The following is a 27531-nucleotide window of genomic DNA, read 5'->3' on the forward strand; positions in this document are numbered from 1 at the left end:
TTTTAAGGTCCTGCTCCGGGAAAAAGCAACGAATTCCCCAAAGAAGGCGCAATTGGTATCGAGCAGACTTGGCAATAGAATACCGATGTAATACCGACAAGATAGCTCAGGAGTTTAAAGAGCTTGCTGCAGAATTATCGTACCACTGGACAGGTTTCAAACATAATTGGGCGATATTTCAGTAAAAAGTGTGTTTTTCGCACAATGCAAAATTTCGACAGTGCCACATTTTGTGTAATTTTCCTACCGACCACTAGTTTGGGAAGAAAATGTCTTGTGGGAAGGGTGAAATCACAGCTGTACGGTATTTTTTCCCTAGAACCAGTCTCTTGTTGGTAGCACATGTGGCTTGTTTACACAATCTACGTTTTTGCATTGATATTTCACACAAGATGCCAGAATGTTCTTTTTGTGAAAATCTATTTAAATGTGCTTAGCTTTGGCAAAATGTACCAACAATATTGCAATTTCGCGCATCCCTTATCATATGTCAAGGGTTAAGGTGCCTGCTGTACAGCATTTTGTGTAACATGCAGGGCATACTTATTCTACATTGTTGTTTTTTTTTGTTGCAGTTTTATATAGGGTGAACTCGTCTCGAAACGCTTTATATGAGCACCAGTTACATTGCTCACGGGCAAATTCATATTTGGTAGGCATGGGGAGATTAAGTGATTTGCACAGAATTACAGAATGTTGAGCCGACGCCGAAACTCGAACCTGGCTCTCTAGCTTCGAAGTCGGCAGCTCTGTGGAGGTCAAACGTTCCAGTACAAGAACAATATCTTAGTGGGTTATATGTCAACTACAAGCCTCTGCATGTGGGTACCAAGTCATAATAAGTTTGAATCCTAAGAAAAATTAAATTGGTAATTACTCTGGTAGCCTGCCCATCCATAATGTTTTTGCTCATTGAGATTTTACAAAGAAGAACAAAACATATGCAAATCAGTCTTTTTCCCATCCCAAAAGGAGTAATTCACCTTAAACTGTTATATCAAAAGTGGACCACATGTATTCTCAAACTGGTTTCAACCTCTTTGGGCCTCATCAGTAAGGTACAAGAATTAATCGTTCATTTGTCAGTCAGTTTGCGGATGATGTCTCATTGACTTAAAGTACACGGAGGCAGATTTACAAGGCACTTGCGCCACGTTTACGCCGCCATTGTGTGACGCAATGGCGGCGTAAACGTGGCGCATCCCTGCGACCCATTTACAACGTGACGCATCTAGGCAAATTCGTCACGTTGTAAAGCCCTGCGCCACATGTGAGCGTTCCGGCGCAGGGTGGACGTTCCTGGGCAGGTGCGCCTCGCAAAAGTGCCTGCATGAAATCTACAAGATTTCACGCAGGCACTTGTGCGACGCTGCTACGTCAATTCCTTACGCCTGCTTGAAGCAGGCATAAGGACTGACGCAGCACGTTAAGAATAGGGCACACCCGAGCATTGCTGGAGTCGCGTCGCGCTTTTGACGCGACTTCTGCGATGCGCCACCCTTACGTCACGAGATGCATCACGCAACTGCCTACCCTTGCGCCACGGCGCAGCGCATTGTAAATGCGGCGCATCTGCCGTGACGCAAAGGTAGTTTTGCGTGACGCATTTGTTCTGGCGCATCCCTGCTGATTTGCAGAACTCATAAATATGCCCCACGGTATCTAGCCTTTGAAGAAAAAAATCCAAGCATTTCGAAATAAGATGTGCCCTCTATTCATCATCACATTATCTGTAGGCAAAATATGCGGTCTCACAAATTCCTTAAAAAATTCCACTGCTAGTTAGAGCACTGTTGGCAATATATGTAAAGGTGCGTTCACTAAATGTGCATATTTAGTAAAAAATAAACATTTGCCAGAATTGCAATATTTTTATTAAAGGATGGAGGAAAATCTGTAATAAAATCCATAGATAATTTATACCAAGGTAGCTCCAGAGTAATTAATAGACCAGGCGGTTTTTTTTTTTTTTTATTTCCGAAATTCTTTATTGTATATATAAAAATATAATTTTACATACAGGGAAGAGGCTTATACATGAGTGGAAAGAAGAAAAGAGAGAAAAAAGAGAGAAAAGGGAAAAAGAAAAAAGGGGGGGGGGGACAAGCCGCCGTAGGCGTGAACGTGATACATCTGAGGTCACGGGCAGATACAGGCTAGAGCCAACAGAGCACCGTGTACATCTCCTACTTAACCTATAACCTATATCTCTCTCCACTAGACCAGGCGGTTTTTGTCGAAAAATCTTTATCAGGGCAGAAATAGATAAAGACTTTGCTTCAAATAATCTTGCTGCTCATCATTCTAAGGGAACCTCTGGTATCTCTGGCTGTAAAAGAAGCCTATTTGCAAGTTCCAGGCCATCCAAACTCCTAAAGGTTCCTTTGTTTTCTGTCATGGGATGGCACTTTCAATCCAAGTTCTATTGTTCAGGCTGGGTGGCTCGCCAACCAGAATGGGAGGTTGTTCCACATGAGGTATTTCTTCATTCCTCCCAGTGGCGGTTCCTCTGCTAAGGAAGAGGAGTGTCGCCCCACTGCTCGTTGAGCAGTGCAGAAGAAAAATAACATGAAGTTATTATCATTTTATTTGTCTGTGTCACTCAAAACCATGTTAGGTGGGGGCGGGTTGGGCTCCCCGCAGTCAGGGGGAGGAGGAGTGGTTTGCACTCCCTAAGACAGCCAAACTGTCTTGCACAGTTAGCATGTTCTCCACTAGCCGGTGGAGAATATGCCCAGCCTCTCAGGTACTGCCTGAGTGGCCAAACAGGCCCCTCAGACCAATCATGACGCTGCTCATGCAGCGTTGTGATTGGCTGGGAGAGTCTGGGAGCCTGGATGCTTCCAGTGCTGCAGAGTGAGGACCGAGGAAAGACTTGCGGCGGCAGTGGCGGCGGCAAAGAAGGTCTATTTTCTTTTTATCCCTCCCCACTTGCCCCACCACCCCCTTTCCGAGTCAGCCGTCACAGCTCCAAATTTCTTTTGTCACAGTCCTTGTTTCCCGGCTCATGCTCCCAATATAAATCCAACCACCGTATATTCTAAAGGCTTTGGATACAGGATGAGGTTAGGCGGCGGTCGCTTTTTTGGTACGCTATTAGGAGGCAGGGCACGGTAAGTATCGTTTCTCTTGTCCATCAGTAATTAAAGGGATTTGGCATGAGTTTTGTAGGATAACATAGGCCATCCCTGTCTTGAAAATGATGCGGCCCTCGTGATATAAAGACTGCGAGGTAGAATAGTAGGATTTGGAGTAGTGATGACTACCAGAACAGCAGCTCCCCTGGCCTCGGGGCGCTCTGAAGCAGAGCCTGGGCTCCCCGCGCCCCCGGGGGCCAGATCAGCGCCGGAGGCTCCTCTCCACACCAGGGATTTATGGTTCTCCCGGACCTGCAGGATCACCATGCAGCCTCTGCCGAGAAAGGTGAGCCCTGGCCGCGCTTCCCTGCCGCCCCACTCAGCCGCCCCATGTCTGCAGCAGCCCCCGCAATTCTGGGCCAGCAGAGATGGCCCTTGTGGAGCGGCCCTCGGTGCACACACACGCCTCCCCAAAACAAAGCAGCGGGCTGTGAAAACACCAGATGCAGGCAGCAGCCCTGCAGCCACATTCGAATGAAAGAAACTATGCCACGGACTCTCATGGACTTCTTTACTTTTTCTTTTGTCCTGGCCGCCATTTTGCTGCTTCTCTCGGCCGCTTTTCTCTGGACTCTGACCCGCCATCTTGTCCATTCCCTCGTCCTTTGCCCTTTTCCCTCGTTTTCCCCTTGACGATCCTCAAATGTTTCTTCCCTTTTCTGATTTGCCTTTTCTCCATACTCTTGTATCCCTACCACCCTACCTTTGGTGCTGTGGCTTGTTTACTGAAAAAATGGACTGGAATGCTGTGTCTTGGAGTATCTGGTAACAAAATGACATATGTTGTCACAATGTGGCCACAAGTCATGCGTGATACCTTATTTCAGTTATGACTTTTTGGCCAGCAGTTCTTTACATGGTGAGATAGCCCTGCTTGAAAAGGGAAAAGAACATACAAGAGGCTCTTGGAGGAAAAAAAAAGCCTGAAATGGCTCCTAGTGTCACACATGACAACTAGTCTGCTATGAACACAATAGCTAAAGAAACGTGTAAGTTGGGTCCTATAAGTCGATTCCTACAATAACTCTATTCTTCATGGGCAAAGCGCTAAAACTACCTTTTTTACGAACTGTACTACGTGAGTACACCTTTAATTTTCTACACATATTTTGTACCACCGACCTCCGCCAGGTCATTTTCCAGCTGCTTGTGATGAAATTGTCTTTCAACACAGGCCCAGCACGAGTTTCACTCAGAAAAAAGCCCCGAGGACCCGGAACCGGAAGAAGTCCGGTAATTCATGAGCTCACCATGCACATTCTTTCTCAAGAATGCTGCTCACAGCCAGAAAAGCAGGACCGTTTGGAATGTTTAGGCACATGCCACTGTCGAACAGTTTGTAAAAAGGTACTTTGAAGTGAAGCGAGATGACCCCAACGTGCGCCATCTTCAAACAGACGGGGGTTTGTAGCCAACAGCACTTCTTTTATTCAAGGGTTTTCGAGACAATACTTTCAATGTTAAAGCAAAAATGCGTGCCCCACAATGCAACGTGATGATAATTGTTAACAGAAGAGACACACACAGCTTCTGAGTGTCGTATGGCATAGAATTAGCGTCAGAAATGTAAAAAAGAAATATCGGAAAAGAAAACACTGAAATTAGTGGGTGCTTTTAATTTCCAAATTAACTTGGATTTTGAGTGGCAGAAGTTTTAGTTGAATGACAGCTTCTTGCTAACAAAATCATGAGATTCCCACCTAGGGTTATTGTTACCGGGCCGGTTTCGACCGGCACCACCGGTATTTTGATGTCTTGGCTGGTACAAAAATAGGACAAACCACCTATAGCCGGTATATTTAGCCCTTATCTGAACTTACTTCACACAGCAAAAATAAACAGAAAGCACTTTTAAATGTGGTGTAGAGCAGCGTTAACGATCACTGACTAATAATTAATCTAAGACAGAAAAGTCATGTTACAAAAATGAGTTCATACAATTTTGTCATATTTAGTATCACGTCCAAGCCTTTGCAGACTCTTAAAACAACAAATATGGGGGTACTTTTCTCTTGGAAAGACATTGACAGACAGAAAAATATGATAATAAAACTGGTCTGGCTTACTCTACTGTTTAAAAGCAGACTGCATTTTATGATATCTCCAGTGATTAAGGTAGCTCTATAGCCATACGTCTCAAGGGGGTATACTAACAAGATAGCCCTGATGTTTAAAGCACTTGCTACAGAACTTTTGTGCAGTTGCACAGGTTTCAATCATAATTAGGTGATATTTTTGTTTCGCCTGCAAAGACTTGTAAAATCTGTGCATTTTGCAGAATGCACATTTTCAAAGGTAAACAATGTGGTGCCTGTAAACTAAAGTGTCCCATGTGGACTGAAGCACTTAATGTGCCACCACAAGTGGACAAAGCAAAGTATGACTCCCAGCCCGCCACTACTGACTTCCAGAGCAGTTTTCAACTCGACTATGCCCTTAAAAGTGAGAGTTTGAATTGGCAGCGTTTGTGTATCAGCAGCCAGTGTAGATCTCTGCGATGAAGCATGATTTGGGGCACCGGGAGAGGTATAGGACAAGTCCGGCCATGGCGTCATGGATGTCTGAAGAAGGTGAAGGAGGTGGTTGGGGGTTCCGGCATAGAGTGCGTTGCCATAGTCAAGTCTGCTGGTGATTAGGGTTTGAGTGACGGTATGCCTGGTGCTCTTGGGGATCCATCTGAAGATTTGTGGAAGCAGGAAGAGGTGACTTCGTTCACAGGAGCGGCCATGTTGAGTTTGTCACCAGGTTGCATGCGTGGTTTTTGGGTGATGGATAGGACCGGTCTCTGATGGTTACCAGGTGGAGTCCCAGGTGGAATTTTTGTTCCTGAAGATTAACACTTCAGTCTTATCCGTGTTGAGTTTCTGTAGTCTATTTGTAGAACCAGATTGATCATTAATTGGTAGTAGCGGGGTGTCTGGCCACCAGGGAAAGCACATCCTTAAGATCCTCCCTCAGTTCTTAGTAACAACACTGCTGCTGTGGCCTCATTAGTAAAGGCTGCTTCTTCCTTTAATTAATTAAAAAGACTGATGTACAAAACAATATCTGTAAAGCCTTGACGTAAAGTCAAAATACCAGGTTGTGCTGAATGAATAGTTTGGATACTTTCTTGCAGATCCTGAACTCCATTGCCCACAATTACAGCTGGGTTCGTGCTGCTGGAGGAGAGGTCTCTGACTCAGCGCCATAAGAGCCACGGGCATTCATCTTGGTTTTTTGAACTTCTAAAGATTTTATACATTATTAAAATTTTATTTTTACTGTTGTTTAGGGAGATTGCCAAACGGTAATCTACAGCTACTATAGGTATGGAGCGCTCAATTTCAAATACTATTGCAAGGTTCATGACAAATGCTTTGGGCGTGATTGATCAAGAAATTGATTCCTTTGAAGAGCTGCTGGGCACTATTAAAAAGCAACATTTGGGGCTTCTTTCAGCATTAAGTCTAATGTTCTAATTTTGATGCCACTGTTTCGCTCCTTGCTGATAGAACCCGGGCAATGCGACAAGGCCCAATACCTGCATGCTCAAACAGATTTTGTCAATTGACTGAGCAGACGATGTTTGTTCTAAATTGAGCATAGACTCTTTGTGCTCCCCTCTGCCAGCCAAAACGAAAAAGGCAGTAGACGCCCTATGCATGTGACGGAGAAAGCAGTCGCTAACTCTCTTTCGACCTGAGTGTCTGACAATTATAATATGTTGGTTTTGGATTTATATTTTTACACTATTTGTACCTTAACTAATCTACCTCATAGTGAGATATTGAATGTTATTCTGACTTTATACTGGTGACTTTTGTAGGCGGAGCGCCCAACATAGTAGGTCAGCCTGAGCAGCCGCTGGACCTTAGTGTTAAGAGCTGACATCCAGGCTCCTACACAAATAGTTCGCTCTCCTGTGGTACTGACACAGTATCAATTCTGGCACCTACACAGTGTACAGCCCACTTTGTTGCATAACTGTCCCTCTCGGCCTTGAGCTGCCTATCCGAGCCAGCATGGCAAGGCCTGGCTTGTCCTCCTAGGGGGAAAATTCTTACACGCTGGTCTACCCCCTAACCTCTCCAAAACCACCACAAAATCCTTCAAGCACTCCACCCTGAAAAGACACCCTGAGACAATGATTTCTGACCTGTGTTACAACGACGACATCATCATCAATGACCTTATTTTCTACTCTAGAAGAACCTCTGCCTGGCGCAAAACCTTGGCTCGCCACCTCAATGTACTTGCAACTATGAACATTCCTTACGGCACTAAGCTAACTATAGCACCCTCCCCAACCCTGCGATCCGACCTCACCATCAGTCTTTACAAAAACGGCATCGTTTTGATCCAAGCCTCTACCAAAAACCTGAATAAATTTGCAAACCTTTTTACTCTCCTCAGAAACCACGTGCACGACACTGGCAGGGTAACTAACTCCCAGTCCGCATCCAGCCCATTTAACGCGGCCAGCCTCTCACAAACCCCACTAAGGTCCTCCAACGGTAATCAACGTTTACTCCGCATCTTTTTTTCCGCAGACTTTGAGCCCGCATACCATTACTCCGCGAGGTCTTTGACCTCGCATGCCATCACTCCGCATTTACCATGCATGCCTTTATAACGAATTACGTTGTAAGGCATGTATGGTAAATGCACACGCATTATGAAAAAAACTCAGACTTCATGAAGATGGAACCAGGAGGAGTGTGGAACCACGACGACGAGAGAGGTAAGGGGGGTTGGGTTCTTTTTATAGGGGTGGGGGGGTCGTGCTCGTGATTGTGTAGTGTAGTGTAGTGTAGTGGTGGTTGTGTGGTGTAGGGTCATGCTGGGGGTAGTGTTATAGGGTTTAGGGTAGTGTTGTAGTGTTTGCATAGTGTAGGGTCATGCTGGGGGTAGTGTTTTAGGGTTTAGGGTAGTGTTGTAGTGTTTTTGTAGTGTAGGGTCGTGTTGGGGGTAGTGTTTTAGGGTTTAGGGTAGTGTTGTAGTGTTTGTGTAGTGTAGGGTCATGCTGGGGGTAGTGTTTTAGGGTTTAGGGTAGTGTTGTAGTATAGGGTCATGCTGGGGGTAGTGTTTTAGGGCTTAGAGTAGTGTTGTAGTGTTTGTGTAGTGTAGGGTCATGCTGGGGGTAGTGTTTTAGGGTTAAGGGTAGTGTTGTCGTGTTTGTGCAGTGTAGGGCCATGCAGGGGGTAGTGTTGTAGGGTTTAGGGTAGTGTTGTAGTGTTTGTGTAGTGTAGGGTCATGCAGGGGTAGTGTTTTAGGGTTAAGGGTAGTGTTGTAGTGTTTGTGCAGTGTAGGGCCATGCAGGGAGTAGTGTTTTAGGGTTTAGGGTAGTGTTGTAGTGTTTGTGTAGTGTAGGGTCATGCTGGGTGTAGTGTTTTAGGGTTTAGGGTAGTGCTGTCGTGTTTGTGTAGTCTAGGGTCATGCAGGGGGTAGTGTTGTAGGGTTTAGGGTAGTGTTGTAGTGTTTGTGTAGTGTAGGGTAGTGTTTGTATAGTGTAGGGTAGTGATGTGGTGTTTGTGTAGTGTAGGGTCGTGTAGGAGTAGTGTATTAAGGTAGTGTTGTAGTGTTTGTGTAGGGAAGAAAAGTTATGTGTTATTGTAGGAAAAGGACTGTGTGTCGAGGGTGGGTTGTGCAGGGGTACTACATTAGGGTGTAGGGTAGGGTAGGGTACTCACACTTACCTTTAAAACTTTTACAATGAGTATACCTTTACCACGCATGCCTTTGCGTTGTAATGGCATGCGTGGTAAAGGCATAGTCGTAGTAAAAATTTGCGTTGTGATAATTTGCGGGGTGTTTGTCTTTGCGGAATAATAATTGCGGAGTGATGGTATGCGGGGTATTTGTTTGCGGAAATATGTCACATATTCCCTCCAACACTGGCCACCCTAATCACTCCAGCATGTCTCTCGGCCTTGTCAACAACAATCACCTCTAGACCTTCGATCCCCACCCTACTAGCTCCCCAAGTAGACCATGGCACCGGTACGCCCCCTAAGTTCTATTATACAGGTCGCGCTTGCCCTTCCTGCCCTGATGAGTCCTCATCCAGCGTGACTAGCCACCCACAAATGCCTCTAAGGTCTCCCAACACTGACCACTCTATCCACCCCAGTATGTCTCCCGGCCTTGCCAATAGAATCGCCCCTAGACCTTTGGTGTCCTCACTACTAGCTCCCCAAGTAGACCATGCCACCGGTACGCCCCTAAAGAACTATGATACAGGTCGCGCTTGCCCTCTCGGCCCTGATGAGTCCTCATCCAGCTATTCCAGCGTGGCTAGCCTCTAACAAACCCCTCTTAGATCTCCCAACACTGACTACCCCAACCACTCCAATACGTCTCCCGGCCTTGCCAACAGAATCACCCCTAGACCTTTGGTCCCTTCTCTACTAGCTCCCCAAGTAGACTATGTCACTGGTATGCCCTCAATGACCTACAACAAAGGTCGCACTTGCCCTTAAAGCCCTCAATCCAACCCGCAAAGGGGCTCCATCACTGATCCAATGGCTTACAACTCAGGCCGTACTAGTCCTTCCCCCCTATCACCTATACACACCGTCAGAACTGCTCCTGAACCACTGCCCCCCTGCCCTCCAGCACCTCCCTCTTATAGGGACATCGAATCCCTGCACGCCAGAGCTACCATTCTAACCCAGAGCATTCATATTTACATCCTGGAGCTAATGAACCTCCTTCACCTCGCTGAACTCTCCCTTGCCAACCTCAAGCACCTGCCTAACGCCACCCCCCTGCATTTGAGAGAGCTCCCTAAACAACCGCTTCCGCTATCCTTGAGACATCTTCGCCCCCGCAAGCACCCATGCTGCCTCTCTGATGAAGAAACCTGGGCTCTTGTCCTATCCTACAACTCTACCTTTGCCACTCTAAGTCCACTAGATGTCACTGAAATGGAAATCCTTGCCATCCTCCGGGACCTCGACTCTACCCCAGCTACCCCTTATCCTTTCGACGTAAAGACCAAACACGCCATTCGCACGGTCTCTATCAACCCCAACAGACCAGCCACCCTCCGCAACAGAATTGTGGTCAAGAGTAATCTAGCGCCTGTTCACCTGTCCTCCCAGACTCTCGAAACTCCTTCCAAATCTTCTCTGTCTGGTCTTTTAATCAATTGACGATCGGCAGCTAAGCACGCCACGGATATTGCTGATCTCATCCTTTACAAAAATTTCGACAACGATCCTTACAGAATCATGGCTCAACGACTCCACATCCCCATGCCTGGACCTCCTGTCCCTCCTAACTACAGCATCGCAAGGCTGAACAGACAACTAACAAGAAAGGAGGAGGCATTGCCTGCATCTACCGCTCTAACCTTCTTATGACGGAACTTCTGGCAGACACCACCCAATCCTGCCAATACCTCTCCCTCGCTATTCACAGGAACTCCATCCAATTGTGCAACCTGCACATCTTTTACCACCCCCAAGCCACGAACTACTCCACTCACCACATCATGGAAATCATTACAGCCAAGAGGACCAACAATGCCAACGATATTTTCCTGGGTGACTTTAACTTGCACTGGAACGACCCTAAGGATTCACATGTCAACACCATCAAAGACCTCATGGCCGATCAGGCCCTGACACAAGCCTGCTGACTACTAACTCACTCAAAAGGAGCCACTCTTTACTGGATCATCTCCAAAGAATCGACAGTCAAACTTATCTCTATAGAGCCATGTGACTGGTCTGACCACCACGCCATCACCTTCCTTCTACCTGGCACCCACAAGACAAGGGCACCACAACCGGTGATCCCTAAACACTGGATCAGAGACACCAAGAATCTGGACCGCAGTGAACTGGAGGCTCGCTGCAAATCCGACCTCTTCCCCCCTCGCATATCACAACGGTCAGTGGCCTCAACGATCACTACTCTGCGACTATATCAAACATCCTGGACGATCTAGCCCCACTAAAACTGAAAAGAACCCAAATCAAAGACAGGAACCCCTGGTTCAGGGGACCCCTCAATAATGAGAGGAGAGCCCTCCGGCAAGCTGAAAGATCCTGGAAGCAGCACCCCTCTGTCGCACATTTAAAACTCCTGCGCCAGGCCAGAAATGTCTACTACAGAAACATACTTAAGTCTATAAAAGAATTCTTCAGAACCGAACTAGAGAAGGCCAAGATCAGAACCCACAAGCTTTTCAAACTGGTCAAACACCAATCTAATTAACTGGCCAAAACCTTAAAAGAATACCCCAAGTCTCTTATTTCCTCAGAGGAATTCTCCAATTTCTTCGCTGCCAAAATCTCAGCCCTGGGAAATGAACTCAGTTCCATCACATACCCTCAAACACTTCCTGACTCGCCTCCTCCAGCCATGTCGCCCCCACAGGCTCCACCCAAAGACCATGCTCACTGGACTGACTTCAAAGTCTATGACGGAAACTCAGTTTCTAAAATGCTATCTACGTTAAACCCTAATAACCGTTTTAATGACCCGCTCCCATCCAACTGTCTAGCAGTCGTTGCCCAATCCATTATTCCTAGCTGGACTACAATAATTAACGCCTCTCTCCAGCAGGGAACGATGCCCGATGCTCTAAAAGCCAGCCAAGTACTCCCCATTCTGAAAAAAACGTAGCTGGATCCAGCCTCCCCTGACAACTTCAGACCAATCTCTAACATCCTGCTCTTAGCCAAAGTGATGGAGAAATGTGTGCTGCAGTAGCTAAGTCTTTACAGAAAAACAAGGGAACCCAAATAGTACCAAGGACCTTGGGCAAATGACTATTAAGGAGAACAACGGTCCTTAGGGTTAGAGATTATTAACAATTCAATAGCATATAGACTCCAATCAGTACTATATCAGAAAGTTTTTCAGTACCCAGCCGGGCCTGAATTTTTATTCAAGTATAGATATAAATACATGGACCAAGCGAGAGGTCCGATTAAGAAACTGATAGGGTACAAGCCTGTACCTATCCAGAACACACTCGAACAAGGTTCGGAGGTGGAGGAAGTAAGAAAGGAAAAAAGGTAAAGAATATCAGGCAAAAAGAACATGGGAGCCAACTGTCCCTTGCATCATTAATACAATTTCAAAGCAAGTTCAGACAGACAATCACTGTAACAAAATTAACACAATAGACAGGTTACAGAATTGTAAAAAGTGTCGACGGCGTTTCGATCCCTAGGCTCCTATTGAACTGGGATCATCATCAGGACTTTATAATGTTTTGCCTGTGAGTACTTTTGAAATAAGCCTTTCAGAGCATTAATTACTCTGCTCCAGTGAATCAAGAGGGGTAGAGTTCGGTGGAAGTGGACGGTGCCTCGATTCCTACTCGGTAGACATAATAATGTCACCCGTTTGTAGGGATTCTTCCATTTCGAAGAATTGCATGTCAATTCCAGCCGCACGAGGGTGGATATTCCAATTATTTCACAATCTTTAGTGCACAGACAATGCTGCTTTGCTCCTGAATCGAGCAGAAATCGGTTGGCGTGCTCAATGGCAGTAACCTGACTCAACGACAATTGTCAACGACAATGTCGTTGAGTCAGGTTACTGCCATTGAGCACGCCGACCGATTTCTGCTCGATTCAGGAGCAAGGCAGCATCGTCTGTGCACTAAAGATTGTGAAATAATTGGAATATCCACCCTCGTGCGGCTGGAATTGACATGCAATTCTTCGAAATGGAAGAATCCCTACAAACGGGTGACATTATTATGTCTACCGAGTAGGAATCGAGGCACCGTCCACTTCCACCGAACTCTACCCCTCTTGATTCACTGGAGCAGAGTAATTAATGCTCTGAAAGGCTTATTTCAAAAGTACTCACAGGCAAAACATTATAAAGTCCTGATGATGATCCCAGTTCAATAGGAGCCTAGGGATCGAAACGCCGTCGATACTTTTTACAATTCTGTAACCTGTCTATTGTGTTAATTTTGTTACAGTGATTGTCTGTCTGAACTTGCTTTGAAATTGTATTAATGATGCAAGGGACAGTTGGCTCCCATGTTCTTTTTGCCTGATATTCTTTACCTTTTTTCCTTTCTTACTTCCTCCACCTCCGAACCTTGTTCGAGTGTGTTCTGGATAGGTACAGGCTTGTACCCTATCAGTTTCTTAATCGGACCTCTCGCTTGGTCCATGTATTTATATCTATACTTGAATAAAAATTCAGGCCCGGCTGGGTACTGAAAAACTTTCTGATATAGTACTGATTGGAGTCTATATGCTATTGAATTGTTAATAATCTCTAACCCTAAGGACCGTTGTTCTCCTTAATAGCAGTAGCTAAGTCAACACATCATCAACTTCCATCTGCTCAAGGACTTCCAATCCGGATTTAGACCAGGGCATAGGACCAAAACCACGATGCTCCACATCATTTATGTTGCTCTCCAAGCCCTTGACCAAGGCAAAACCTGTCTCCCAATCCTTTTTTTTTTCCTGGACCTATCTTCGGCCTTCGACACGGTCAACATTGAAAAACTACTCAAACGTCTCAAACTCAAGATGGGATTGGATGGCACTGTTCTAGAATGGTTTAGGTCCGTCCTCCAAAACCGGTCACAGAGATTCCTGATCAACGGCTGTAGGAAGGTGGATATCTGACTATGGTTACCCCCAAACTTTTTGCCTGGTGTTTAGCTGGTTTTTGACTTTAGTTGGCCTGGGATCCTGCTATTCAGGGCCCCAGGCTAATTGCTCTCTCCTTAAAATGGACTCCATGTACCTTAGGTACATACACAATTGGAACTGGTTCACCTTATTGGCCCCTGTAACAGTGTACCCCAGGTACCCAGGGCATAGGTGCTTCCAAGGCCTACCAGGGGCTGCAGCATGTATTGTGCCACCCCTGGCCTGGCCTCCATATTTGACACAACTGGCTGATCACTCAGCTGGGGTAAGTCGGTGTAACCACCCCTTACTTAGTTACAGTATATCTATATCTAACTTAAAATGGACACATATGTTCCTATCAGCCACTCCTATGGAAGGCCTCATCAATCCTGGAGGCAGAGTGCTTGGAAATATGTGAGATGGTGCTCTAGCATGAGCTGAGCCTGTCTGCAGCTTTTGGAACCATGTCCTTTAGCTGTTCCATGATACTGCCATACCATATACTCTTAAGTGCATTATGAACCTCGCGGTTAAATGCTATCTTTGGTTTGGCTCTATCAAAACATGTCGAGTAAGGTGTCATACGAATTGGAATACTACCCCCTCGCCAGTTCTTGCGACGGGGGTAGCATTCCACCCTTCTAGAGGAACACGACATGTACCTAACCTGAACCCCGGTTAAAGTTAAACAGAGCCTCAGCATCACAAAATGGATGCTGCCACCACAGACACAAGTCTGACCTCCTGCTGCTGGGAGCCCTTCCAGCGAGGGTGGCTTGAACAAAGGGTTTCCTGCCTTGGGAGGTGCTAGCACCACCCCAGACAAAATGGATGCTGTCCCCTGAAGGTTCTGCGGCCAATCATGGATGCAGTTCTCCCGGCCATAACCGATATCTGCAACTCCATGTTTAGCACAGGTACTTACCCTGAGACATTAAAGAAAACCCTTATTAAACCGCTCCTCAAAAAACCCACCCTTGATAAGGAAGAACTCAAAAGTTATCGCCCCATCGCCAGTCTTCCACTACTCGCGAAAATAGTGGAAAAAAAAATCATGAATGCCCAACTCTCTTTCTTTATTGAGGAAACAAATGTCTGGACGAATCGCAGTTTGGCTTCCGCCGATTCCATGGAACGGAGACCGCCTTGGTCAAAGCGGCGGACGGTATCAGATCCATTCGGGATGCGGGAGGCACAGCTGTCCTGATACTATTGGATCTATCGGCGGCCTTCGACACGGTCGACCATATCACCTTGGTCGACCGTGTCGAGAGCATAGGCATACGAGGCAATGCCAAAAATCTTCTTGCCTCCTTCCTGGCTAATAGGACCCAGGTCGTCACTGTTGGACCTTTTGAATCCTCCCCCCTGTCACTGCCATGTGGAGTTCCCCAAGGCTCATCCCTCAGTCCGACACTATTCAACATTTATGTGTCGGACCTTGCCAAAGTCATCAGGGCACATGGGATGAGCCTCACGTCCTATGCAGATGACACTCAATTGGTCCTCGCCGTCAAGAATGACGGGCCTCAAAAAGCCAACATGTTCAATCAGGGCATGCTTGCAATTGGGAACTGGATGGCCCACAACTGCTTGAAATTAAACTCCGATAAATCGGAAGTTGTAATTTTTGGCAATCTTTCCCCGGAGTGGTCCCCCCCTTTGGTGGCCTTCACCCATGGGCCTGCCCCCAGACCCGGTTAACAAGGTGAGGAACCTGGGAGTCTTGTTCGACAATCGTCTGAACTTTTTACCACATGCTAACCAGATTTCCTCCTCAGCCTTTCATAAACTAAGGCTCATTAAGATAATTCTGCCCTTTCTACCCGAAAATGCCGCCAAAACATTTGTGAGCTCCCTGGTACTCTCCACCCTAGACTACTGTAACGCTTTGTTTCTAGGTGCCCAGGAGAGAGTGCTATCGAAAATGCAGTCTATTCAGAACGCGGCCGCCAGGCTCCTAGGGCGAATTCCCAAATACCAACCGGTGTCACCCACCATAAGACAACTTCACTGGCTACCGGTGAAGATGAGGATTAAGTTCAAGTCCCTGTGTTTGGTATACAAGGCTTTACATAATGCCGGACCAGTGTTCTTCACTCAGAACCTTACCCCCTACTGCCCTTCTAGAACACTGCGCTCCTCCAGTTCCTTTGAACTGGTGGTCCCCCGAACCAAATCTGTCAACTGGGGTGACCGCAGATTTCTCGTAGCCGCTCCGAAGCTGTGGAACACACTGCCTCACTCAATCAAGACCAGTACTTCCCTCTGGTCTTTCCGCAAGAACCTGAAAACCTGGCTTTTTAATCAATGAACTTCAGCTCCCCTTGTTGGCTAAACATTGCAGTTACTTAGCGCCAAGATGCCCAAGGGCCTTCGTTCGCGCTTTATAATTGCTGTTATAAATAAATAAATATAAAATAAATATAAATACAAAATTGGAACTGGTTCACCTTATTGGCCCCTTTAACAGTGTACCCCAGGTACCCAGGGCATAGGTGCTTCCAAGGCCTACCAGGGGCTGCAGCATGTATTGTGCCACCCCTGGCCTGGCCTCCATATTTGACACAACTGGCTGATCACTCAGCTGGGGTAAGTCGGTGTAACCACCCCTTACTTAGTTACAGTATATCTATATCTAACTTAAAATGGACACATATGTTCCTATCAGCCACTCCTATGGAAGGCCTCATCAATCCTGGAGGCAGAGTGCTTGGAAATATGTGAGATGGTGCTCTAGCATGAGCTGAGCCTGTCTGCAGCTTTCGGAACCATGTCCTTTAGCTGTTCCATGATACTGCCATACCATATACTCTTAAGTGCATTATGAACCTCGCGGTTAAATGCTATCTTTGGTTTGGCTCTATCAAAACATGTCGAGTAAGGTGTCATACGAATTGGAATAATACCCCCTCGCCAGTTCTGGCGACGGGGGTAGCATTCCACCCTTCTAGAGGAACACGACATGTACCTAACCTGAACCCCGGTTAAAGTTAAACAGAGCCTCAGCATCACAAAATGGATGCTGCCACCACAGACACAAGTCTGACCTCCTGCTGCTGGGAGCCCTTCCAGCGAGGGTGGCTTGAACAAAGGGTTTCCTGCCTTGGGAGGTGCTAGCACCACCCCAGACAGGATTTTGTGTATTGTGTAGGACAGGGCTGAATACAATCAGACATGCCTGGGGCACACAAGGTGTCCCTGTGCATATGCCAGTTCAAACCGGTGCTGGGGCTCTCCAGCCCCAGTCTTGGTGCGAAACTGGACAAAGGAAAGGGGGTGTAACCACCCCCCTTCCTGGTCCCACCCAGAGGAGGGACCTAGTAGGTGATCCGGCCCCCAGATTTGGAATAAGAGTAGGATCTGTGTCCTGAGACTTCAGATCATCCTGAACTCGACTTGAAACTAAGAAGAAAACTGGACTTCGACATTCTGCTGCACAGAAGACTGAAGAGAATCTCCCTTGTGGCCAAGGAGTGACCACCCTGTGAATACAGGCACCAACCAGCAACTCGACGTCTGCTTTGCCGCCGCCTCCCGCGGGAGCCCGAGCCCAGAGCCCGATAAGACCTAGATTCCCAGACATCTCACAGCCCGATCCACAGTCCCTGAAAAGAAGAGACTCGTGGAGGCATCGAGAGATGTGGGACCGGACCTCTTGGAAGACCCCCAAAAAGCTAACTGCGCAGCACCCGAGGCACCCTTGACGCTCTGCTTTGGGATTTGAGAAGCCCCAACATCTAGCAGCATTTGCACCGAAGATCAGCCCCCCAGCATCTCCACGATCTGCGTGGGGCCCTTTTGCACTTTGCCACTCGACGCGCCATCCCGGCCACTTGCCACGCGGCTAGCAGCCATCTTGGCGACGAAAACTACAACTTACACCGCTGGTCTGGTTGCTCCAGACTGGCCCTTGCTCCCCTGAAAAGGAGCACCCGCTCTGACCTTGCTGGTCCGAGTGAGAAGCTTGCATCAATTCCTGCGTGGCCTGCTTTAGCCAAGGCCTGTTTGCTCCAATCAAGTTGCCGACACCGCCATCAGCGAGAACCTTCGTGGGACAGCTCGTGATCGACTCTTGGACGTCCTTGACCTCTTCGTGTCCACGTGGCTGCAGAGACAATCTTCACCTCATCGCCTGTTTGCACCCGACATTGCCTGGTTCCTTCATGGTTCCACGGTAGTCACTGGCTAGTGACTTTGAACATTGTCCCCTCTGCTTTCAGGTCTTCACCTCTTCATATCCACCCTTGGGTCCACCGGAACTCTTCACGACGACCCGCCTGCAGCATCTTCAGCTCCAAGCACCATCGACCTGCGTGACGAAACCCGACACTACTTCGCACCTGTGCACCCGCTTCCTGTGGGTGAGGTAACTCAGCAACGCCGGTGTTCCCACACTGGTATACATCTCTAGTGCCTGTGTCTAAAGTTTTATCCTTGTAGGTTCATCGGAAGGTTCTTAAAACACTAACTTTGTAACTTTTACGCACCATTGACATTGCATTGGTGCATGGGTGCGCTTTCCGCACTGCACCCGAGTCCCGCGGGCCTTTCCCGACTTCATCACTGCTAGTCTCGAACAGCTCCAGCGATTCCCCAGGCCCTAGGCCTCTTCACTTTCCCCATAGTGGTTCTTATACCACTATTTTAGTATATGGTTTAGGTGGCCCCTAGGGCTCATCCATATTCGTGCAACTTTTGTATATTTAAACTGTGTTTTGTTTTAACGCATTTGATTCTGTGCTCATAAAGAGTATAGGGGATATTTGTAGAAATAAATCTATATATATTTTCAATATATATCTGTGTGGTGTCCTTTCATTTGGTATTCAAGGGGATTGTGTATGGTAAAACAGCTTGCTTCACATGCCTTTACAGAGTTTAGCCTAAGACTGCTTAGTCCATGCTACCCCTAGGATAGCTTGTCTACAAGGTTGACTTACAACCAATCATCATAAGGGTTGCTTGGCATGGTACAAGGTGATCACTAGAACTAGTGAGCATCATATACCAGGCCAACTTCTCACAACGGCAACCTAACGGCACCATCCCCTGTCACGGTTGGAGTCCCTCAAGGATCGTCCCTGTCCCCCACCCTCTTCAACCTCTACATGGAACCGCTCACTGAGGTATTACACACTGCTAATATCTCGTATCATATGTACGCTGATGACACTCATATCTACATCAAAACCTCATGTCTCGAAGAGATTCTCTCCCTGAACGAAGCCCTGAAACTTACTGTCCAATGGCTCGTATCCAATGAACTGAAACTCAATGCAAAGAAAACAGAATTTCTCCTGATCTCCCAGCCCAATACCAACCTTGAGATTCATTCATGGATCAAGACTATCACAGCCTTAAACTGCCCACCAACCATCGTGGATTCGGCTAAATCCTTGGGAATCACCCTTGACAGCAACCTGAACATACGGGACCACATCAATTCGATGGACAAATCATCCAGATTCCACCTGTACTACTTAAGGAAATTGAAACCCTTCCTCAATGCTCCAGACCTAAAAATGGCAGTCCAAGCACTTGTCATCTCCAGACTGGAATATGGCTGTTCTACCCTCTCGGGGTTACCCAAAATCTCCCTGGCACCCCTACGAGCCTGCCTCAATACGGCCGCCAGACTACTCACCGGGACTAGGAAATACGACCATATTTCCCCACACCTGAAAGCTCTCAACTGGCTTCCCTGGAGGCAAGAATACAGCTCATAGTAGCTTTCATCACGCACAAAGCTTTATACTCTTAATCCCCTGCATATCTGGTGCAGAAACTTGTGATCTCCGGAGGAATCAGAAACTCCCGATCTGCTAGAGACCTCCTGCTCCAACCTGCGCGCTTTAGGGAAAAAAACACATACAATCTGGCTTTCTCTGGGGCTGCTCCAAGAATATGGAACTCTCTCTCACCTGACATCAGAAGAATCCCCTCTCTGATTCGCTTCAAAGGGAGGCCAAAACCTTCCTTATGGGTAAATTTCTAGCTTAAACCTGGCCTCCACCATCACCATGGCCCAGATCTATGGCCGTTTATTGCCTTCCTTCGGATTATCTAGTTACCCCATCAGAAACCTGGAAATTTGTCTTGAACATTTGTAAATGTAATCTGTAATATGTTATTGTGTCACAAGTATTTGGATATGTAACCGGTAAATACATGCCCTTATCTCCCTCATGGATCCTGCACCTTGTCCCCTACTACTTGATCCGTTACTGGTTGATGTTAAACCTGTTCTGTTTATTGCTATATACTCCTGTAAAGCGCTCTGATACCCTAACGGGTCAAGTTTGTGCTCTATAAAACTAAATAATAAATAAAATATTTGAACTGGTAGGAAGGAGGGTGGCAATGAACTCTCTTCAAATTGCACTAGATTGGAGAACATACTGTCAAAAGATAATGTTTATGGACTCCATCATTGGATGGTTGGGAAATATTGAAAGTAATCTTACGCGACTAAATGTAAATGACGCCCATTTTGTTTGGGACTTTAAAGAAAGAGGCGTCCACCTCGACTTTGAGGGATTGGGCACATTTTGGTCACCACATTAGTGTTCCCGTGGTACCCATTTGGGTGCAAAAAACTCCCATCACTAATGTTCCTAAAGCTGCCCATCCTCTTGTCCTCCAGCGAAGAATTATTGCTAATATTCCGCTATCAGCGCCAGATGAAGAATATTTTGTTTTACAGTTGCCACTTGAAGCAAAATTAATCACCATCATACTTAACGGAGTTCCACCCCTTAGGCTAAGACAGTTTGAGAGGCATGAGCTCAACTTGTAAATAAAGATACCCAATGAGTACAAAGTAGAGTAGGTGACAGGTTCTCTCTGCATGATAAGGTAATCATAGTGAGAAGAATTCCATGGGTTGGGAAAAGGCCCAAAACAGATGTGTGTTTAATAATTGTAGGATTAAAATGTTATTTGGAACCTTCTTAGCAGGCTTAATTCCATGCCTGCATTCTTTAGTAGGATGGACAGGTTGATGCTTATGTAGTTTTGTTAGGCAGTTGGACAACAAGGTGATTGCCAGTGTTAGATATGCCCCACATAGTGAGACCACAAAATCATTTAAAATTACATGAGAGCTCCGGCAGGGTTGTGTGCTTGGGTCATTTTTGTTTATGATATACATCAGTGGCCTGGAGAAACACCTGGCTAGCCTGAGTGTAGCTTTCCCTTGAGCAGGTATTTCCCCTCATTCCCATGTTGCCTCTCTGCTGGCAACGATGACCTCCTTGCTGGGACTCCATTAGGGTTAAAGAGATTGTTGGATCAATTCTCCAGCTTCATGGCTTACCTAGCTGTGACAGTAAACCAATCTAAGACCCACATAATGGTTTAGCATCAAAAAAAGAATCACTTAAAAACGTTATTGTACATAAATTGAAGATGAGCCCTGTTCTAACTTTCCCTTATTTGGAGGGCTCTTTTGCTGACAACCATCGTAAGAACCCACTGGGATGCGCAAGGATGACTGCCTACGCGAGAAGCGTCAAGGCTTCATTCATCTTTACCACAAAATTGAGAATGAAACCCTTTAAAGAAATGGGGGGAGTCTATGAATCCAAATGTCTTTCGATTGCAACCTGTGCTGCGGGGCGTGCAGAAATATACAGCTACACAGAAGGTTGAGAATGGATTATTGAGAAGGCTGTTGACAGTTCCCCAGAGTACATCTTCTTATCTGTGGCATGCAGAGCTGGGGTTGGGCTATATCGTGTACCACATTAAGCTCCGTCCACTACTTTTCGGGCAGCCTGCTTGGACTAAACACGAAACCACCTTTAATCGTCATAAACCGCCTGGCTGTTTAGGGTTAGACAACGCCTTGAAGAGATCCCTTGGTTAAGCGATATAAAGAACACATTTTATAGTCTGCATATGCCAGAAATATTTAGAAACCCAGAGGGCCTGATTTAGATATCGGTACTCCACCACAACGGTGACTTATATCCCGTCTTCTGAAATATAGTCCAATATTATCCTATGGGATTGATATTTCGCCAGACAAGATATCTGTAACATTTGTGACGGAGTAACCTGTCCGCCGAAATCTATGTCACGCCTTTTGTCTTCCTCTTGTAAAAATACTGTCAAGGCTCACTTTTTTGCCTGGGCAATAATTGTGAGAAGTTGGCCTGGTATATGATGTTCACTATTCTAGTGAGCACCTTGCACCAGTCCAAACAACCCTTATGGTGATGGTTGTAAAGTCAACCTTATAGACCAGCTTTCCTAGTGGTAGCATGGACAAAAGCAGTCGTAGGATAAACTCAAGAGGGCATGTGAAGCCAGCTATTTTATCATATGCAATCCCTTTAATACCAAATGAAAAGACACCACACAGGTTATATATATAAAATATATGTATTTATTACTAAATTAATCCTTTGAACTCTTTATGAGGGCAGAGGCACAAGCACATAACAAGTTACTCAATATAACATACAATAAGTTGCACAATATGGATAGGCCCTGGTGGCCCGCTAAACCATATACTAAAATAGTGGTATAAGAACCATGTCACAAACAGTTAGAAGGCCTAGGGCCTTGGGAATCGCTGGGTCTACACTGGACTAACAACAGTTAGGAAGCAGGAGGCCCACGGGATGCGCGTGCAGTGTCTAAACACACGCGCGTGCACACATAGAGAATCAATGGGTGCGTAAAGTTAGAAAGTCAAAGATTTAGGGCACTTCCGGATGGCCTAGGATAAAGCTACTCGAAACACAAGCACTTGGATAGTTAATACCCACAGGAGCACCAGAGTACTCGCGTTACCTCACCCACATGAAGCGGGTGCCTAGGTATCAAAGTGTGTCGGGTTTCGTCGCTGGATCCTATGGAGACCTGTGAAAAGATGCTGCAGGCGACCAGGAGGAAGATATCCGGTTGGATCCAAGGGTGGATCAAGGATGAAGAGTACCTGTAAGCAGAGGGGACAGAGTCTGGGTAACTAGCCAGTGACCAGGATGGAACCAGGAAGGAACCAGGCGAAGTCGGGAAGCAATCAGGCGATGTCGTGAAGCTTGTCTCTGCTGCCACGTAGACCAGGAGGTGTCGATGACAACCAGGAGCTGGGCACGGACTGCCCCATGAAGGCTCTCGCTGTCGGCGATGTCGGCATCCAGATTGGAGTCAAGAAGCCTTGGCAAAAGCAACCCACGCAGGATTCGAAGAGGGCTTCTTACTCATGCCAGCAAGGACTGAGGGGCTTCTCCTTTGCAGGGAAGCAAGGGCCAGTCTGGAGCAACTAGACCAGCAGTGTAGATCTCAGGTTTCGTCATCACAGAGGCCACTAGCCAACAGGCAAGTGACCGGACAGACGCGTCAAGCAGGAAAATGCAAAAGGGTGGAGAGGTGATCTTTGGTGCAGTTGATGCTCGGGGCTGGGGCTTCTCAATCCCCAATGCACAACTTCAAGGGTGCCTCAGAAGTTACACGGAAAGCGATTCGCTGGCTTTCCAAGATGGCCGGTCCCACGTCTCGCGTCACGTCCACAGGTCTCAGCTTTGCTGCGGCTGTGGATCGGGCTGAAGGAAGTCTGGAAGTCTGGGTCTTGTCAGGCTCTGTGTTTGGGCTCCGGTGGGAGTGTTCGACAAAGCAAACCGTTGTGCGCTTGATGGTGCCTGCTTGCACAGGGTGGTCACTCCTTGACCACAAGGGAGATTCTTCAGTCGTCTTCTTGCAAAGTAGATCGTCAAAGATCCAGAGTTTTGTTTCAGAGTTTCAGTCAGGATAAATCTAAAGTCTTGGGACTCAGCTCCTACCTATATACCAAATCTAGGGGCTGGATTACCTGCTAGGACCCTCCTATGGGTGGGACCAGGGAAGGGGGTGGTTACATCCCTTTCCCTTTGTCCAGTTTCGTGCCAGAGCTGGGGCTGGAGTGCCCCAGCACCGGTTTGAACTGGCCTATGCATGGAGCACCTTGTGTGCCCCAGGCAGTGTCTCATTTCATTCAGCCCTCCCTGCCCCAATACACAACGGCCTGTCTGGTGGGGTGCTAGCACCTCCCTGTGACAGGAAACCTATTGTCCAAGCCTAAAAATCGGTAATTACCGAATCGGTATTTACAGATTCGGTAATTGCCATTGATTCCTATGGGCCTTGAGGGGAACAGGGTGACACTTTGACACCCTGTTGCACCCCAGATTCTGGCTTGTGTGCAATGTGACACACATACATTCCCTTAGGGCATATATGTGTGCCACATGGCACCGGTGTACATGCACAGATGTGCATGTACACAGAAATTCATAATTTACCACCAAATAATTTTTGGTGGTAAATTATGAATCGGTAATGGCCTGTGGCACTGTTTAAAGTGCCACCTACATCTTGATTTACCGATTCGGTAACTTTACCGATTCAATATTTTACCGAATCGGTAAATTTACCGAATCGGTACAATTCAGGCCACCTACATGTCCAATCCCAAATACCGGTCGGTAACGGCCGAAATCGGCCGTTACCGACCGGTATTTGGCGACCTACATCGGGCCCTTAGTCACAAGAGGGGCTCAGTCTGAATTTTGAAGTGAGTGCCAAACAAGTATGGCCTCATCTTCTTCAGGGCCCAGACCACAGCAAAGGCCTCCCTCTCAATGGCTGACCAACGTTTCTCTCTAGGGGTCAGCCTTCTGCTAATGAAAGCAATGGGCTGGTCTTGACCATCTACATTAAGTTGTGAAAGCACAGCTCCCACCCCCAACTCAGAAGCATTTGTTTGGACAATAAACTCTTTGGAGTAGTCAGGACTCTTCAAGATAGGTGCAGAGCACATGGCCTTCTTCAGGTCATCAAATGCCCTTTGACAGCTTACTGTCCACTGAACCTTTTTTGGCATCTTCTTGGAAGTCAAGTCATTAAGTGGTATCACAATGGACCCATAATTCTTGACACATTTTCTGTAGTACCCAGACAGGCCCAAGAAAGCTCTGACCTGTGTCTGGGTGGTTGGAGGAGACCAGTCCTTTATGGTCTGGATCTTACTCTCCAGTGGTTGAACCTTACCTCTACCTACAAGGTGGCCCAGGTACACAACCTTACTCTGCCCTATCTGGCACTTAGTGGCCTTGTTAGTTAGGCCTGCCTTTTGCAGGGCCTCCAAAACTTTCTTCAGGTGAATCAAGTGATCCTCCCAGGTGGAGCTGAAGACAGCAATATCATCAAGATAAGCTGCACAAAAGTCATCCAACCCAGTAAGGACTTGGTTCACCAACCTTTGGAAAGTGGCAGGTGCATTCTTCAGGCCAAAGGGCATCACCACAAATTGGTAGTGACCTGCAGGGGTTGAGAAAGCTGTTTTGGCCTTGGCATCCTCAGCTAACCTGATCTGCCAATAGCCAGCTGTCAAATCAAATGTGCTCAGAAACTTGGCAGAAGCCAATCTATCAATGAGCCCATCTGCTCTTGGAATTGGGTGAGCATCTCTCCTAGTGACAGCATTGAGACCCCTATAGTCCACACAGAACCTCATCTCTCTCTTTCCATCTTGTGTGTGAGGTTTCGGTACAAGGACTACTGGTCTGGCCCAGGGACTCTCTTATGGCTCAATTACTCCCAGCTCCAACATTTTCTGCACCTCAATCTTTATACAATCCCTGACATGGTCAGGTTGCCTGTAGATCTTACTCTTCACAGGCAGACTGTCACCAGTATCCACCTCATGGGTTCACCAGTTAGTCTGACTAGGTGTTAGGGAAAATATATGTCTGAAAGACTGAAGAACTTGTCTACAGTCCTGGTGCTGCTGGTCAGTGAGGCTGTCAGCTAAGGCCACACCATCAACTGAACCATCATCAGGGTTCTGAGTCAACAGGTCTGGGAGAGGGTCAATCTCTTCCTCCTGTCCCTCATCTGTAGCCATGAGCAAGCCCATGTCTGCCCTGTCAACATATGCTTTGAGTCTGTTGACATGGAGCACCCTGTGGGGGCTCCTAGGGGTTCCAAGGTCCACCAAGTAGGTAACCTCTCCCTTTTTCTCAACAATGGTGTGGGGTCCAGACCATTTGTCTTGGAGAGCTACTGGGGCCACTGGCTCCAACACCCACACCTTCTGTCCTGGCTGGTACTCAGTCAGCACAGCCTTTTGGTCATGCCAAGCTTTTTGAAATTCTTGGCTGGCCTCAAGGTTTTTGGACGCCTTCTTCATGTACTCAGCCATCCGAGAGCGGAGACCAAGTACATAGTCAACAATGTCTAGCTTAGGCTTTTTGAGAGGTAACTCCCACCCTTCCTTCACCAAACAAAGGGGTCCTCTTACAGGATGCCCAAACAAAAGCTCAAAAGGGCTGTAGCCAACCCCCTTTTGTTGGACCTCTCTGTAAGCAAACAGAAGGCAGGGCAGAAGCATGTCCTATCTTCGCCTAAGCGTTTCAGGTAAACCTTTAATCATACCCTTTAGGGTCTTGTTAAATCTTTCAACAAGCCCATTGCACTGTGGATGGTAGGGTGTAGTGAATTTATAATTAACACCACACTCCTTCCACATTGCAGTCAGATATCCAGACATGAAGTTTGCACCTCTGTCTGAAAGAACCTCCTTTGGAAAGCCCACTCTTGAGAAAGCTCCCAGGAGGGCTCTTGCCACAACAGGTGCTGTTGTGGTCCTTAGGGGAATAGCTTCTGGATACCTGGTGGCATGATCCACTACCACCAGTATGAACCTGTGTCCAGATGCTGTTTGGGGATCCATTGGTCCAACAATGTATATGCCAACTCTTTCAAAGGCTATCCCCGCCACAGGTAATGGCATGAGGGGGGCCTTTGTTGTGCCACCGACTTGCCACTGGCTTGGCAGGTTATACAGGAGTGACACAACTCCCTGGCATCTTCTGATATATGGGGCCAGTGAAAGTGAGGGACAAGCCTGTCCCAAGTCTTGTTCTGGCCAAGATGTCCTGCAAGGGGAATATCATGGGCTAAGGTAAGAAGGAAACCCCTAAAGGCCTGAGGTATGACCAACCTCCTGGAAGCACCAGGCTTGGGGTCTCTAACCTCAGAATAAAGGAGTCCTTCACCCCTGTAAACTTTATGGATACCTGTAGCATTCCCTGCAGCCTCAGCAGCAGCTTGCTGTCTGAGGGGTTCAAGAGAAGGGCAGTCTAACTGCGCCTGCCTCAAGTCTGCCCTCGAAGGTCCACCTGTCCCAAGAAACTCAACCTGTTCAGGTTCAAGTTCTTCTGGGACAGTTCCTTCAGGGGTCTCACAGTCAGCTTCCTGAGAAGGCTGATCCGCACTTGAGGTCAGGGGGGAAGGCACTGCCTTAACCCTACTGCTCTTCCTCTTGGGTGGTACTTGGTCCATTTTTCCAGGATCCAAGACCTGTTCAGTTTGGCATTTTCTGCCCTGTGACCTGGTCACAGCAAGGACATGAGCTGATATGCCTAACATCTCTGCATGAGTCCTATACTCCACTTCTGACCATACTGAGTTTTCAAGATCATTGCCCAAAAGACATTCAACTGGGAGGTCTGCACTTACCACAACTCTTTTGAGGCCAGTTACCCCTCCCCAGGAGAAATTAACAACTGCCCCACTATGTGTAGTGGTAACATTGCTAGCATTGGTCAACAGGTAATTATCACCCAGTACAATCTGTCCAGGGTCCACAAAGTTAGGTGTCACCATGGTGACACTGGCACATGTGTCCCTGTAGGCCTGAGCCACTTTGTCATTTATCAAAGGTGTCTGTCTGTACTTGCCCAAAGTACTGGGACTCACAGTAGTGGACATAGCCATGTCCACATCACAGATCA

The sequence above is a fragment of the Lissotriton helveticus genome, chromosome 9 (genome assembly GCF_964261635.1).
Source record: "Lissotriton helveticus chromosome 9, aLisHel1.1, whole genome shotgun sequence".
Lineage (NCBI taxonomy): Eukaryota > Metazoa > Chordata > Amphibia > Caudata > Salamandridae > Lissotriton > Lissotriton helveticus.